The sequence below is a fragment of the Cucumis melo genome, chromosome 11 (assembly GCF_025177605.1).
Source record: "Cucumis melo cultivar AY chromosome 11, USDA_Cmelo_AY_1.0, whole genome shotgun sequence".
In the NCBI taxonomy this organism is placed as follows: Eukaryota; Viridiplantae; Streptophyta; class Magnoliopsida; order Cucurbitales; family Cucurbitaceae; genus Cucumis; species Cucumis melo.
In genome coordinates, this window is record NC_066867.1 from 15,391,166 (window position 1) to 15,402,640 (window position 11,475).

Consider the following 11,475-nt stretch of genomic DNA (forward strand, 5'->3'; position numbering starts at 1 on the left):
TGATTACCATCAATTATCTTTTATTTTATTTAAGTGTGATTGGGTTGACAATAGAAGTGGAGTCAAAGTGGACGAGCTTGGGTTTACCATCGTAGATCTCAAATGTATTGGGCATAAATCAGACTCATTTATTTTAGCCACTCAAGCAAAACAAGTATTCTATGTCCAAGATTCTGCAAATCTTGAATGGTCAGTGGTTTTAACATCTCCACAAAAGAACTATTGAAGAAGATTTCTTTGAAGATGAAATATGAGATATGCTTCAAGAGTGTGGTTATGAAACCATTCAAAGGATGCCCAATGTTGATACACCTAATGAGACTGATGATACAAATTCAACTTATATTAGACATGATTGTGAGGGTAGATGGGTAGAGAAGGGTGTGTCATAACTTTGCTTTAAAATGTATTTATGTTTAGAGTTCGTAATATAATTGATATGCTTATGGTATGTTATTACTTTGCTTTATAATGTATTTATGTTTAAAGTTTGTAATATAACTGCTATATTTATGGTATGTCATTACTTTGCTTTATAATGTATTTATTTTTAAGTTCGTAACATAATCGTTATGCTTATATATGTTGACTTTGCTTACTAATGTATTTCCATTTTTTGCAGATTCATAGATGGAGGATAGCGTGCGGATGAAAGAGAAATGCTTCCAGAAGTAAGAAAGAAATCATTTGTTCTACGTGGGCCAACTACTATGTCTGAGTTGGCTTCAGTGAGAAATTCTGGGCAAAAGTTTCCCATTTAATTTAATGAACATGGGCAACTTGTTGGAGCCACGTCTAAGAAAATGCAAAGTTACATTGGTGTGTGCATTCGATAACAGATTCCTATCACATACAACTCTTGGAAAGAAGTTCCGAATGAGCTGAAAGATAAAATCTACGATTGTATATCGGTATGAGTTCTATTATTATGTTTTTCATATAATGTAGTTTGCTTTACACTCTAAGTTTAACTACGCTTTGCTTTTTTTTTTTTTTTGTGTAGATGTCGTTCGATTTACAATCCAATGCTAAACATTCTATACTTATGTCTGCATCAAGAAAGTTCTGAACTTTCAAGACCACGTTAACTCAGAAGTATATACTTCCGTCTAAGGATTAACCATCACTCTTGCAGTTTTCTCCTGAAATCTATTCTCGTATAAATCAAGAAGATTGGGAATCGTTTGTGGATGCTAGACTAAGTGAAGAATGAGAGGTAAATAAGTTTACATTTTCACTTTAATTTTGTTTTGATATCTACCTACAAACTAATACGTTGTATAGGATTATAGTCGTATTCAAAGGGAAAGAAGGTCGAAATGCGTATACAATCACCACATGTCTCGTAAGGGATATGCTAATCTTGTTGATGAACTAGTGAGTATTTCTAATTAAATTCAAGAATTTATCTTAATATGTTGTTGTTAATTAGATATCTATCTTTTGTTGTAGAAAATAACGCATGATGTTTCCTATCATTAAACTCTTTGGAAAGAAGCACGGAAAGGAAGAAATAATGATTATTTTGATGATGCTATTCGAGATTGTGCCTCTCGGATTGTAAGTATACTTATGATTACAATACATAATCTTTTGTTAACCTAACTGATGATGAAAATACTTGTATTGTTTTATAGGATGAATTAGTTGCAACATATAAAAATGAGGACATCTTGACTGACACATTGGGTTCTAAGGAGCACGGTGGACGTGTAAGAGGCGTGGGTGGTTTTGTCTCTCAATCACAATATTTCAACACAGTAAAAGGGAAGAAGAAAATGAAAACTCCACAAGTTGAAATATGTCATAAAGAAGAGGATGACTTGAGATGCAAAAGTGACAAGAAGAGAAGTAATCACTCGAGGTCATCCATTGGAAGTATTCATATAGATCTTGATGCCGATGAGGATCTGGTCAACACACCTAGCAACAAAGGAGTGGAGGTAATTGACTTTGTTGTCACTTGTAGTTTTTTGACGATATAGGATCAATTGTTCTTAACTATGTTTTTAATATTTGTAAAGGGTACACCATGCCAATTGTCTGTAGGATCCGTTAATAATATTGTTGCAGTAGCCACGATAGTTGAGGATAACATTGGATGTCCCAATGTTAAAGTTCTAGTAGACGTGATTACGGGAGAAAATTTGACTATACCCAATCTAGTGAAGGAAAAGATAGAGACTTTAAATCAAGCATTGGGTAACATTATAGAATGACCTCGTCGGCTTGTGTCTACGATTAATGACAAACAAGTGTGTATCTTTTTTTACTATTTAAGTTTTGATTTTATTTGTATATGTATTTTGAATTTAGAACCTTGGTTGTGGTAGGAGCATTCAACAAGGAAGGATGTCGTATACTCTTCAAATTATACTGACGTTAACGGGACTATTAAGCTTTTAAATAGACATGTCGTGAACAATATGAAGGATGTAGACATGATTCACATCCCAATGAACGAGCTAATATTTGGAAGTGACAAATTTATTTATTTAGCTCGTGAAGATTTGTTGCATTACTGCTGCATGGTTGAAATCGGCTATATGTGTATACTAGCGTATATTACGTAAGTATAAGACAACTTTTACTCATCTTTATCTCTAATACCACTGTTGTAGTTAGTTTGCTGATATTTTAGCTATGGTTGCTTTTACTTAGATATCTTTGGGATGAATGTGATTGTGCAAGGAATTTTTTTGTCATTGACCAATAAAAGATATCGTCACATATCAAGGATCGTGATCTTCGATCCAGAAATTTAGCCAACCAGCTAGAAGCAGTTAACTTGGAACAGAAAGTGCTAATTCCATATAATACCGGGTAAATAAAGAAGAAAAACACATTAATTTTTTTCATTGAGCTTAAATGTGTACTCACATTGAAGATGTTGTTTATTGTAGTTTTCATTGGATGTTGCATGTTATCTATCTTCGTGAAAATTGTGTTTATGTTTTGGACTCTCTTCGGAGTAAAGTCAATGAAGACATTCTGGAGTCATAAATGTGTAAGTGTATTCACTTTATCACTTCTTATTTAACTTTATTGTCTTCTAATGTTTCAAAATATTTAGAGGGTTGAAGACATGGCAAGCGAAACACGATCTACAACGCCATCGATCAACTCCAAAATGGAGACCTGTAAAGGTAATTTGCATTTACACGTAATTATTTTTTATGAAACATAAGGTTAATTTGTATTCAATTTATATACATGTAGTGCCCTCGTCAATTGGATTCTGTAGGGTGTGGGTACTACGTGCAAAAGTACATACATGAGATAGTGCATAATTCTAGTACTTCTATTACTAGCCTTGTAAGTTTCTACTTTAACTTTTTACATATTACAATTTATGATCTAAACTCATACTTTCCATATCTTTCTCTTTGTGTGTAGTTCAATACCAAAAATGCATATAGGCAAGAGGAGATTGACGAGATTCGAACCAAATGAGCAGCTTTTGTTAGCAAAATTCTGTAAGCTTTTAAATGTTTTTTTTTTGTCGAGTTAAGTTAGTAGTTGATTTTTGTAGTTAAGTTACTAGTTGCTCAAGTTAAGTTAAGTTTTTGTAGGGACGGGCAGTCCTAAAGTTTTTGGAAGGGCAGGTGGTCCCGTACTAATTGTTGTTTGTTAGATAGTTTGTACGTATACTTTAGTTAGTGGAGGAACTTTATGTTGTACATATACATTGGTTATTAATCACGATCTTATATATTATCTTTATATTTTTTAGTTTTCACTTACAGTTGTTGGTTGTTTATTTAAATATTTGATTATATATAGGAGTTGGATGATTGTATTTGTTGTAGTACTATATAGAAGTGTGGAAAGGTGTGCTGATATTTTAAGTGTTGGATGATCGTATTTGCTGTAGTACTATATGGAAGTGTGAAAAAGTGTGCTGGTATTTTAGTGTTGGATCTTATGCATTGTAGGTGTTTATTATTGGTTTGCCATGGAGGGCAGCATGTGTTGTTTGATATATGTGATTATATATATAAGTGGATATATTGGAAGATTTGGAGTAGTTGGACTTATAGTGTTGAATATAGTTGTGTTTATTGATATGTGATTATATGTAGGTGTTGGATGATGTGTATTTGTTGTAGTTCTATATGGAAGTGTATGTTGGAATTTCAGGTATTCTTGTGTGCATTGCAGGTGAACTAGTTATAAGGTTTGCCATTGAGTAGTAGGCATTCTATAGCCAGCGTGCAAGCAGTTTTTTTTTTTTACAATATACGATGACGAACATTTTTGGACGTAATTCGAGTCAAATAATGTCAGTTTTTCCGTCATAAAAACTAGTGTAAATACGACATTAAATGTTTCTTTAATGTCAGTTTAAAAACGACATTAAAGACATCTTTAATGTCGGTTAAAAAAAATTAAAGACATTTTTAATGTAGGTGGAAAAACGACATTAAAGATGTCTCATAAGCAACATTAAAGATATCTTTAATGTCGGTTATCCACCGACATTAAAGGCCATCAATAACACCTTCAAAGATGTCGGTTATAAACCGACATGAAAACCCAACCGATATTAAAGGCCTTTAATAACGCTCGCAAAGATGTCGGTCGCCAAGTGACATTAAAGGCCAGATTTCTTGTAGTGTCTTCGTTCTGATTTGTCATTGGATTTGGAATGTTTGTTGTTGGTGTTTGGATTGGTTTCAGGCTAGTCAACCACTATTTATCTTTCTTTTCTTTGTGGTGATGGTTGTACAGTAGAAGTAACCCAACCAACATTTGCATTGGATTGAAGTAGTGGAGATGAGCTTGATCGCAAATTATTCAAGTCATCGTGATCCGATGACTGATTGTTCATACCATTAGCAGAAGTATTGGTATCACTGCTATTACAATATTGCATTGATTCATCCTCCTCAAGATCACGTTCCCAATGCAAACAATCGTGCAATTTTTCTAAATGATCATTGAGAATTTGTACTTACATTTTTGTTTTTGAATATATTTTTGTCCAACATTTTGTAGGATGGAGCTTGTGTACAACTCCACCTCAATATTCTAGGGATTAATCCCTTACTGTTTTTTGTGGGTAGGTGTTCACTTGCAATTGAGAGTGTTTCATAAGCCCACACTTATAGCACTTAAACAAATATGTTAATGTTTGATGTTTAGTTTGTATTTAACTAAAATCACCTGAAAAGCAAGCATGTAGCCTTTGATGTTGTAGTATGCGACTGCTTTGGAACTCCGTGCCCTCTTTAACTCGTATGCTTCCTTTTTTCCTTGTAGAATTGTCTTCAAATTGTTGAGCAAAAGAGTGTAGAAGAAAGTTGAACAATCAAAGTTCTTAAAAACTTCTTCATCATCAACTCCTCCTAAAACATCTATATCGAACTGTGTTTTCTTACATTTCCCCACCATCACAGTTTCGATAAAGAGGGCTAAGGCAACCTTCACAGTGTCTTCATCATTCGTAAAACCAAAATGTTTTTGAAAACTTTATCAACTTCCAAGAATGTTATTATCTTCTTATCCTGTGATCCTAATAGAAGCCTTTGGACCCGCTTATTGTCATAATCTTTATCCAATGTTACTTCGGTTGGCCACAAACTGGTTATGATGTTGAACTCATTTTAGTTGAAATGAAAATTTTACCCGAAAATAGAAAACAAGTTCCATTTGCGTTGGCTTCTTTAGGTATCTGTCTCAGCAAGAAATGATGGATCAACTGGCCATTGGAAACCATGTTCACATGCAGTAATGGACCAAATTTTTTTTTATAGAACATTTGCAACTGTTCCTCGGTCAGTTTATCCTTAATAAGAGTACCAATCTTGTGGACTTGGCATGAGACAGGTGGCAGGAAAGTATTTGTCTCAAGGTACAACCATCCTAAAAAAGAATGATCATAATATATTTTAGTTATGTACACATTCGTTTAGAAAACACTAAACCTTAAACTCTAAAAGTAATCTGTACAATGCTAAACATTGTTTAGACTATGTGCACGATCATCTAGATAACTCTAAACCATCGTGTAAAATATGTACACGATCGTTTAGACAAATCTACATGATCATTTAGTCTACGTTAAAATATCGTTTACTTGACGTAACGAATCGTTTAATCCAAATAGTAACCTAGTAATAACAAAATGAATTGACAAGTAATGATAAATGGAAACATTTAACAATTTTGAGAATAAAAATTTAAAGGAATTGGAAACGTTTGAGAGTAAAAGCTTAACGAGAGAACAAATTCCCAAATATATAGAAGACTTTTATTGTTTATTGTTAAAGACAGAAGTGGAAACATTAAACAATAAAAGTTTAAGGGAACTGGAAATGTTTGACAGAAAAAGCAACTGAGAAGTACAGATTTGAAATATAAAAAAGATGAAGTGTAACATGATAGTACAATAGTCATAACATAGTTAAGCAACAAAAAATGAGAGTTACAGAAACATACCTTTGATGTTGAAGAGGAAAATGGACGTTTGAGAGGAAAGGATTAAGGGAATTGGAAATGTTTGAGATGAAAAGCTAAGAAAACAGTGCGTTTGAAATGAAGTGACTGAAAATGAAGAAGACGGTATGTATTTGGCTCGTTTTTACCAAAGGGGCAAGATTGTAAATTCAAGTGCTTTTTTATAGTGTCGAATCACATTCATTAACATGTCAGGTGTTTTTGTAAACGATTGTTTACACTTATCATTCAATATATATTAAATGATCGTATAATTAAGTCAAAATGGTCTTTTAAAACATCTAAGCGATCTGATCATTGACCGTAAACGATACACTCTAAACGATCGTGTTGCTAAAAGTAAATGACCGTTAAGTAAGTAAACAATTAGATCTCCCAATAATATCAAAACAATCATGCTAATTAATCTACACGATTGTTTATTTAAGTCAAAACGATCTTTGAATATGTCTAATGTTGATCATTTTAAACGATCGTTTACAACATCTAAGTGATAATGTTAATTATTTTAAAAATCATTTTACAACATCTAATCGATAATGTTAATTATTAAACGATCGTTTTACAACATCTAAGAGATAATGTTATACAAGTTAAACGATCTCGTAGTTAATCCCAAACGATTAAATGTAAATGATTAACAAGTATAAAACAGAGAAATGTTGAAAAGTTCTTATACATTTATTGTAAAAGTTATTACATGTAAATGTTATCTGCTTTCGTCAAATCATCATATGTAAATATTACAGAACATGTAAAATAGACATCCTAAAATGTAAATGTTCATGCACATAATCTAGATTTAGAAGCTTATAAAACATTAGATGTTTTTAAAGTAGAAACACAGGATTTTTCGAGCCATTTTCTTCCTTTGTCAAACCCGTTGTCGTAAATATTCATGGACAAAGTGTGTGTATACATCGCACCATCCAAAAAAGTTTACACGCATTTCAATCAAGAACATAAGACATAAGAGCTTACCATAGTCTTTTCTAGACATTTTCAAGATCACCATTATAGTTTCCTTTGTCAAATCCACCGTCCATTTCTTTTCATCTGCATGTTGCACGCTTTTTCCTTCTTCTTTTTGATCTTGTTGTTCTTGGTTGAAATAGTAGCATCTTGAACCACATTTTAAGAGAGGAAAATGTTTGAGAAGAAAATTATGGAAACACTAAACCTAATGGTTTTGAGAGCATGGGTTTTAAATGCAGATGAAGGATCGAAAAACGAATAGTTTATTGTGTTAATTGTTGAAATGCTAATAAATGGCAATTGATTATCTACAACACGCAAAAACACCAAACTTTTTGTATTGTCTCCACGTAACCTTAATCTCTTTATACGATCTTGACGATAGACGTAAACGATCATTGGTGTTTAACCAATGATCTTCTTCAACTTTAAACGACCGTGTCGATACATGTAAACAATCGAGTATAGTTATACGTTTAAACAATAGTGATGTTGAATCTAAATGATCATGATTATAAGTGTAAGCGATCATCTTTTACATCTTAAACGAAGGTAATAATGATAAATGATTCTGTTATACGTTTTACATGATGGTAATATATGTTAAACGATCATGTAGTTATGTCAAAAATGATCTTTTAGTATGTCTAAACGATCTTGTCATTACATAGAAACTCTAAATGATTAGGTTGTTAGTCATAAACGATCATGAGTGTTGAATAAATGATCGTTTATGTAAGTAAACGATCTGGTAATAAAATCCAAATGATCTTTAAACATAATGTAAATGAACATTTATGTTCATTATTTTAAACGATTGTTTTACAATATGTATGCGATGTTCTTATAGAAGTTAAACGATCATGTAGTTAATTGAAAACATTTACATGTTAATGAGAGGAAAAGTTTAAAAACCCTAAATCCAATGGTTTGTCAGAAGGGGCTTCAAAGGAAGATGATGGGATGGAAAAGGAAGAGTTTTTTTTTTCGTTATACTCGTTGACGGGTTAATAAATGCGAATTGATTATTTACAACACGTATATTGACCTTTTTCACCCACAAAACCTAAACTCTTCACATAGTTACCATGCGGCCTTAATCCCTTAGTTTTATAATTGAAATCACTTTCATTAACATGTTAGTGTGTATTACTACAAGATAAGGGTAAACAATTGATTAAGATCATGCAATGATCTAGACGATGTTGTGATATATTGTAATGTAAACGGTCTTTGATTTACATGTAAACGATGTGTTGTTAAAGCTATACGATCGTGCTAGTAAATTTAAATGATCCTGTTATATGTTTTACATGATGGTAATATATGTTAAACGATCGTGCAGTTATGTCAAAACGATCTTTGAGTAGGTCTAAACGATCTTATCATTACATGTAAACGATCATTTAATAACATTTAAACGATTGGTTTATTAGTCATAAACGATCATGTGGTGTTCTATAAATGAATGTTTATGTAAGTAAACGATTTGATAATAAAATTCAAACGATCTAATCGAATGTTTATGCTCATTATTTTAAACGATTATTTTACAATATGTTGCCACATGTTAATGTTCAACAAGTGTAATATATAGAAATATTCAAAAGTGTTTATACATTTATTGTAAACGATATTGTAAAATACATATTTAAAACATGTAAATGTTTGATACAGAATCTGGATTTGAAAGCTTGTAAAATATACTATAATTTTTGAAACAAAAACACAAGATTTTTTGAGTTGTTATCTTCCTTTGTCAAAGTTTATTCCTTTCCATTTGGATCTTGAAATGTAACTGTTCATGGACAAAATGTGTGTATACATTGCATTATAAAAAAAGGTAAATAATTATTTCAACTAGGAACACAGGAGTTTTGAGTCCTTTATCTTCCTTTCTTAAACCCACCTTCCATCCATTTCCATTTGGATGTGGAAGCTTGTGTAACCCATCGAAAAAAGGCGTGCACACACTTCAACTAGAAACACCATTTTCTGGAGTTGGAAGAGGATTCAGAATGAAAGAAGTAGGTAAGAGCTTACCATAGTCTTTTATAAACATTTTCGGAATCACCTTTATAGTTTCCTTTGTTAAACCTACCGTCCATTCCTATCCATTTGCATCATGCACACTTTTTCATTCTTCTTTTCGATCTTGTTGTTCTTGGTTGAAATAGTAGCATCTTGAACCTCATTTTAAGAGAGGCTAATGTTCGAGAGAAAAAGTTTGGAAACCCAAAACGTAATGGTTTGAGACCATGGGTTTTAAATGAAGATGAATGATTCGAAAATGAAGAGTTCTTTTTGTGTAATCGGTGAAAGGCTAATAAATGAGAATTGATTATCTATAACACGCAAAAACACCAAACTCTTTGCATGGTATCGTTATGGCCTTAATCTCTTCATACGGTCGTCACGACAGATGTAAACGATTGTTGCTGTTTCATCAACACCATCGATCTTCTACAACTTTAAACAATCATGCTGCTAATAATGTTAAATGATCATGTTATACGTTTACACGATCGTGTAGGATATTATTTAAACGATGTTGTTATACGTTCTACATGTAAATGGTGATGATATACAGTTTACATGGTCATGTAGGATATAATATTAAACGATCATGTTATACGTTTACACGATCATGTAGGATATTATTTAAACGATGTTTTTATACATTTTACATGTAAACGATGTTGTTATACAAGTTACACGATCATGTAGAATATTATTTAAATAATCATGTAGTATGGTGTAGTTATACGTTTAGACGATAGTGTTTTGAATCTAAACGATTGTGATAATAAATGTAAACAATCCTGTTATACGTTTTACACAATGGTGTAGGATATCAAGAGTAGAAAGAAATACAAATTACTCAAGTATAAAATAAAAAAATGTTCAAAAGCTAAGATTTACAGATTTGAAGCTTTACAAACACTATAAATCGTTTCTAAAATATTTAAAAAAATTTAGGCCAAAGGATGGAGCAGAATCAATGCATTCTTGAGTTGACATTCTTCTTTCTTTCTTCTTGTTTTGAGATTGGTTGTCTCTATATTATGTTTGAAACCTTTGACTTTTTTTCATCGCCACCATTTTTTCCTTTTGCTTTTCCTTAATTTTCTTCTGTTTCCTTTTGTTTCCACTTCTTTCGTTGCATCTTCTTCACTGCTATCAGTGTCAATCTCTTCTTCAGTTTCATTATCATTAACATCAACAACTTGATTCAACTTTTTTTTTCTTTTGTCGTAAACAAGATTTGTTCACTATCAGTATTTGTATCTTCTTGATTTTGTTCACCTTCAACTTTCTCATCCTTTTTTTCTTTTTTCTTTTCTTCAACAATTTGCTGCAAGAAATTGTTGAAGTTCATAACAAGAACAATGAATAGTAGGCAATGATAATTATTTATTCTTTTTAAATTGTCAGAGATAGTGAAATATTACAATATTTACCAATTGCTTTTGGCTTTGTTTTGTTTAGTTTTCTCTCCTCTTATTTTCTTCTTCATTACTTTCATACGATGTTTGATTATCTTCTTGTTCATCTTCAGCTTCTTCTTTTTCTCCATCTTGAACTTCACCCGTCTGAATGTAACAAGAAAATGTGCTGTTAAAATAGTTGTGCAAGAAAATGTAAACAATTGTGTAATATACAGAATCTAAATGATCGTTTAAAGATCTATAAACGATAGTGTAAAATATATAAACGATCGTCTAATATAAATTAACGATCATGTAACATAAATAAATGGTCGTGTAACATATATAAATGATCATGAAACCAACATTATACTAGAGAAATTTAAACTTGTTCAACACTTGTGTTTTTTATGTTTCTAAATTTATGATTTTGTTGTTCTCTCTTTTTTCTTCATCTATCTACAAGTATGTAAAGTAAGAACGTTGAGAAAATATCATATAGAAAACTATCTCTAACTATGACAGATAGACAGAGATAGACCTCTATCCTTGTCTATACCAGATAATGTGTGATAGATTTGTTGTTTGCAAAAGAATTAAACTTATGGCAATA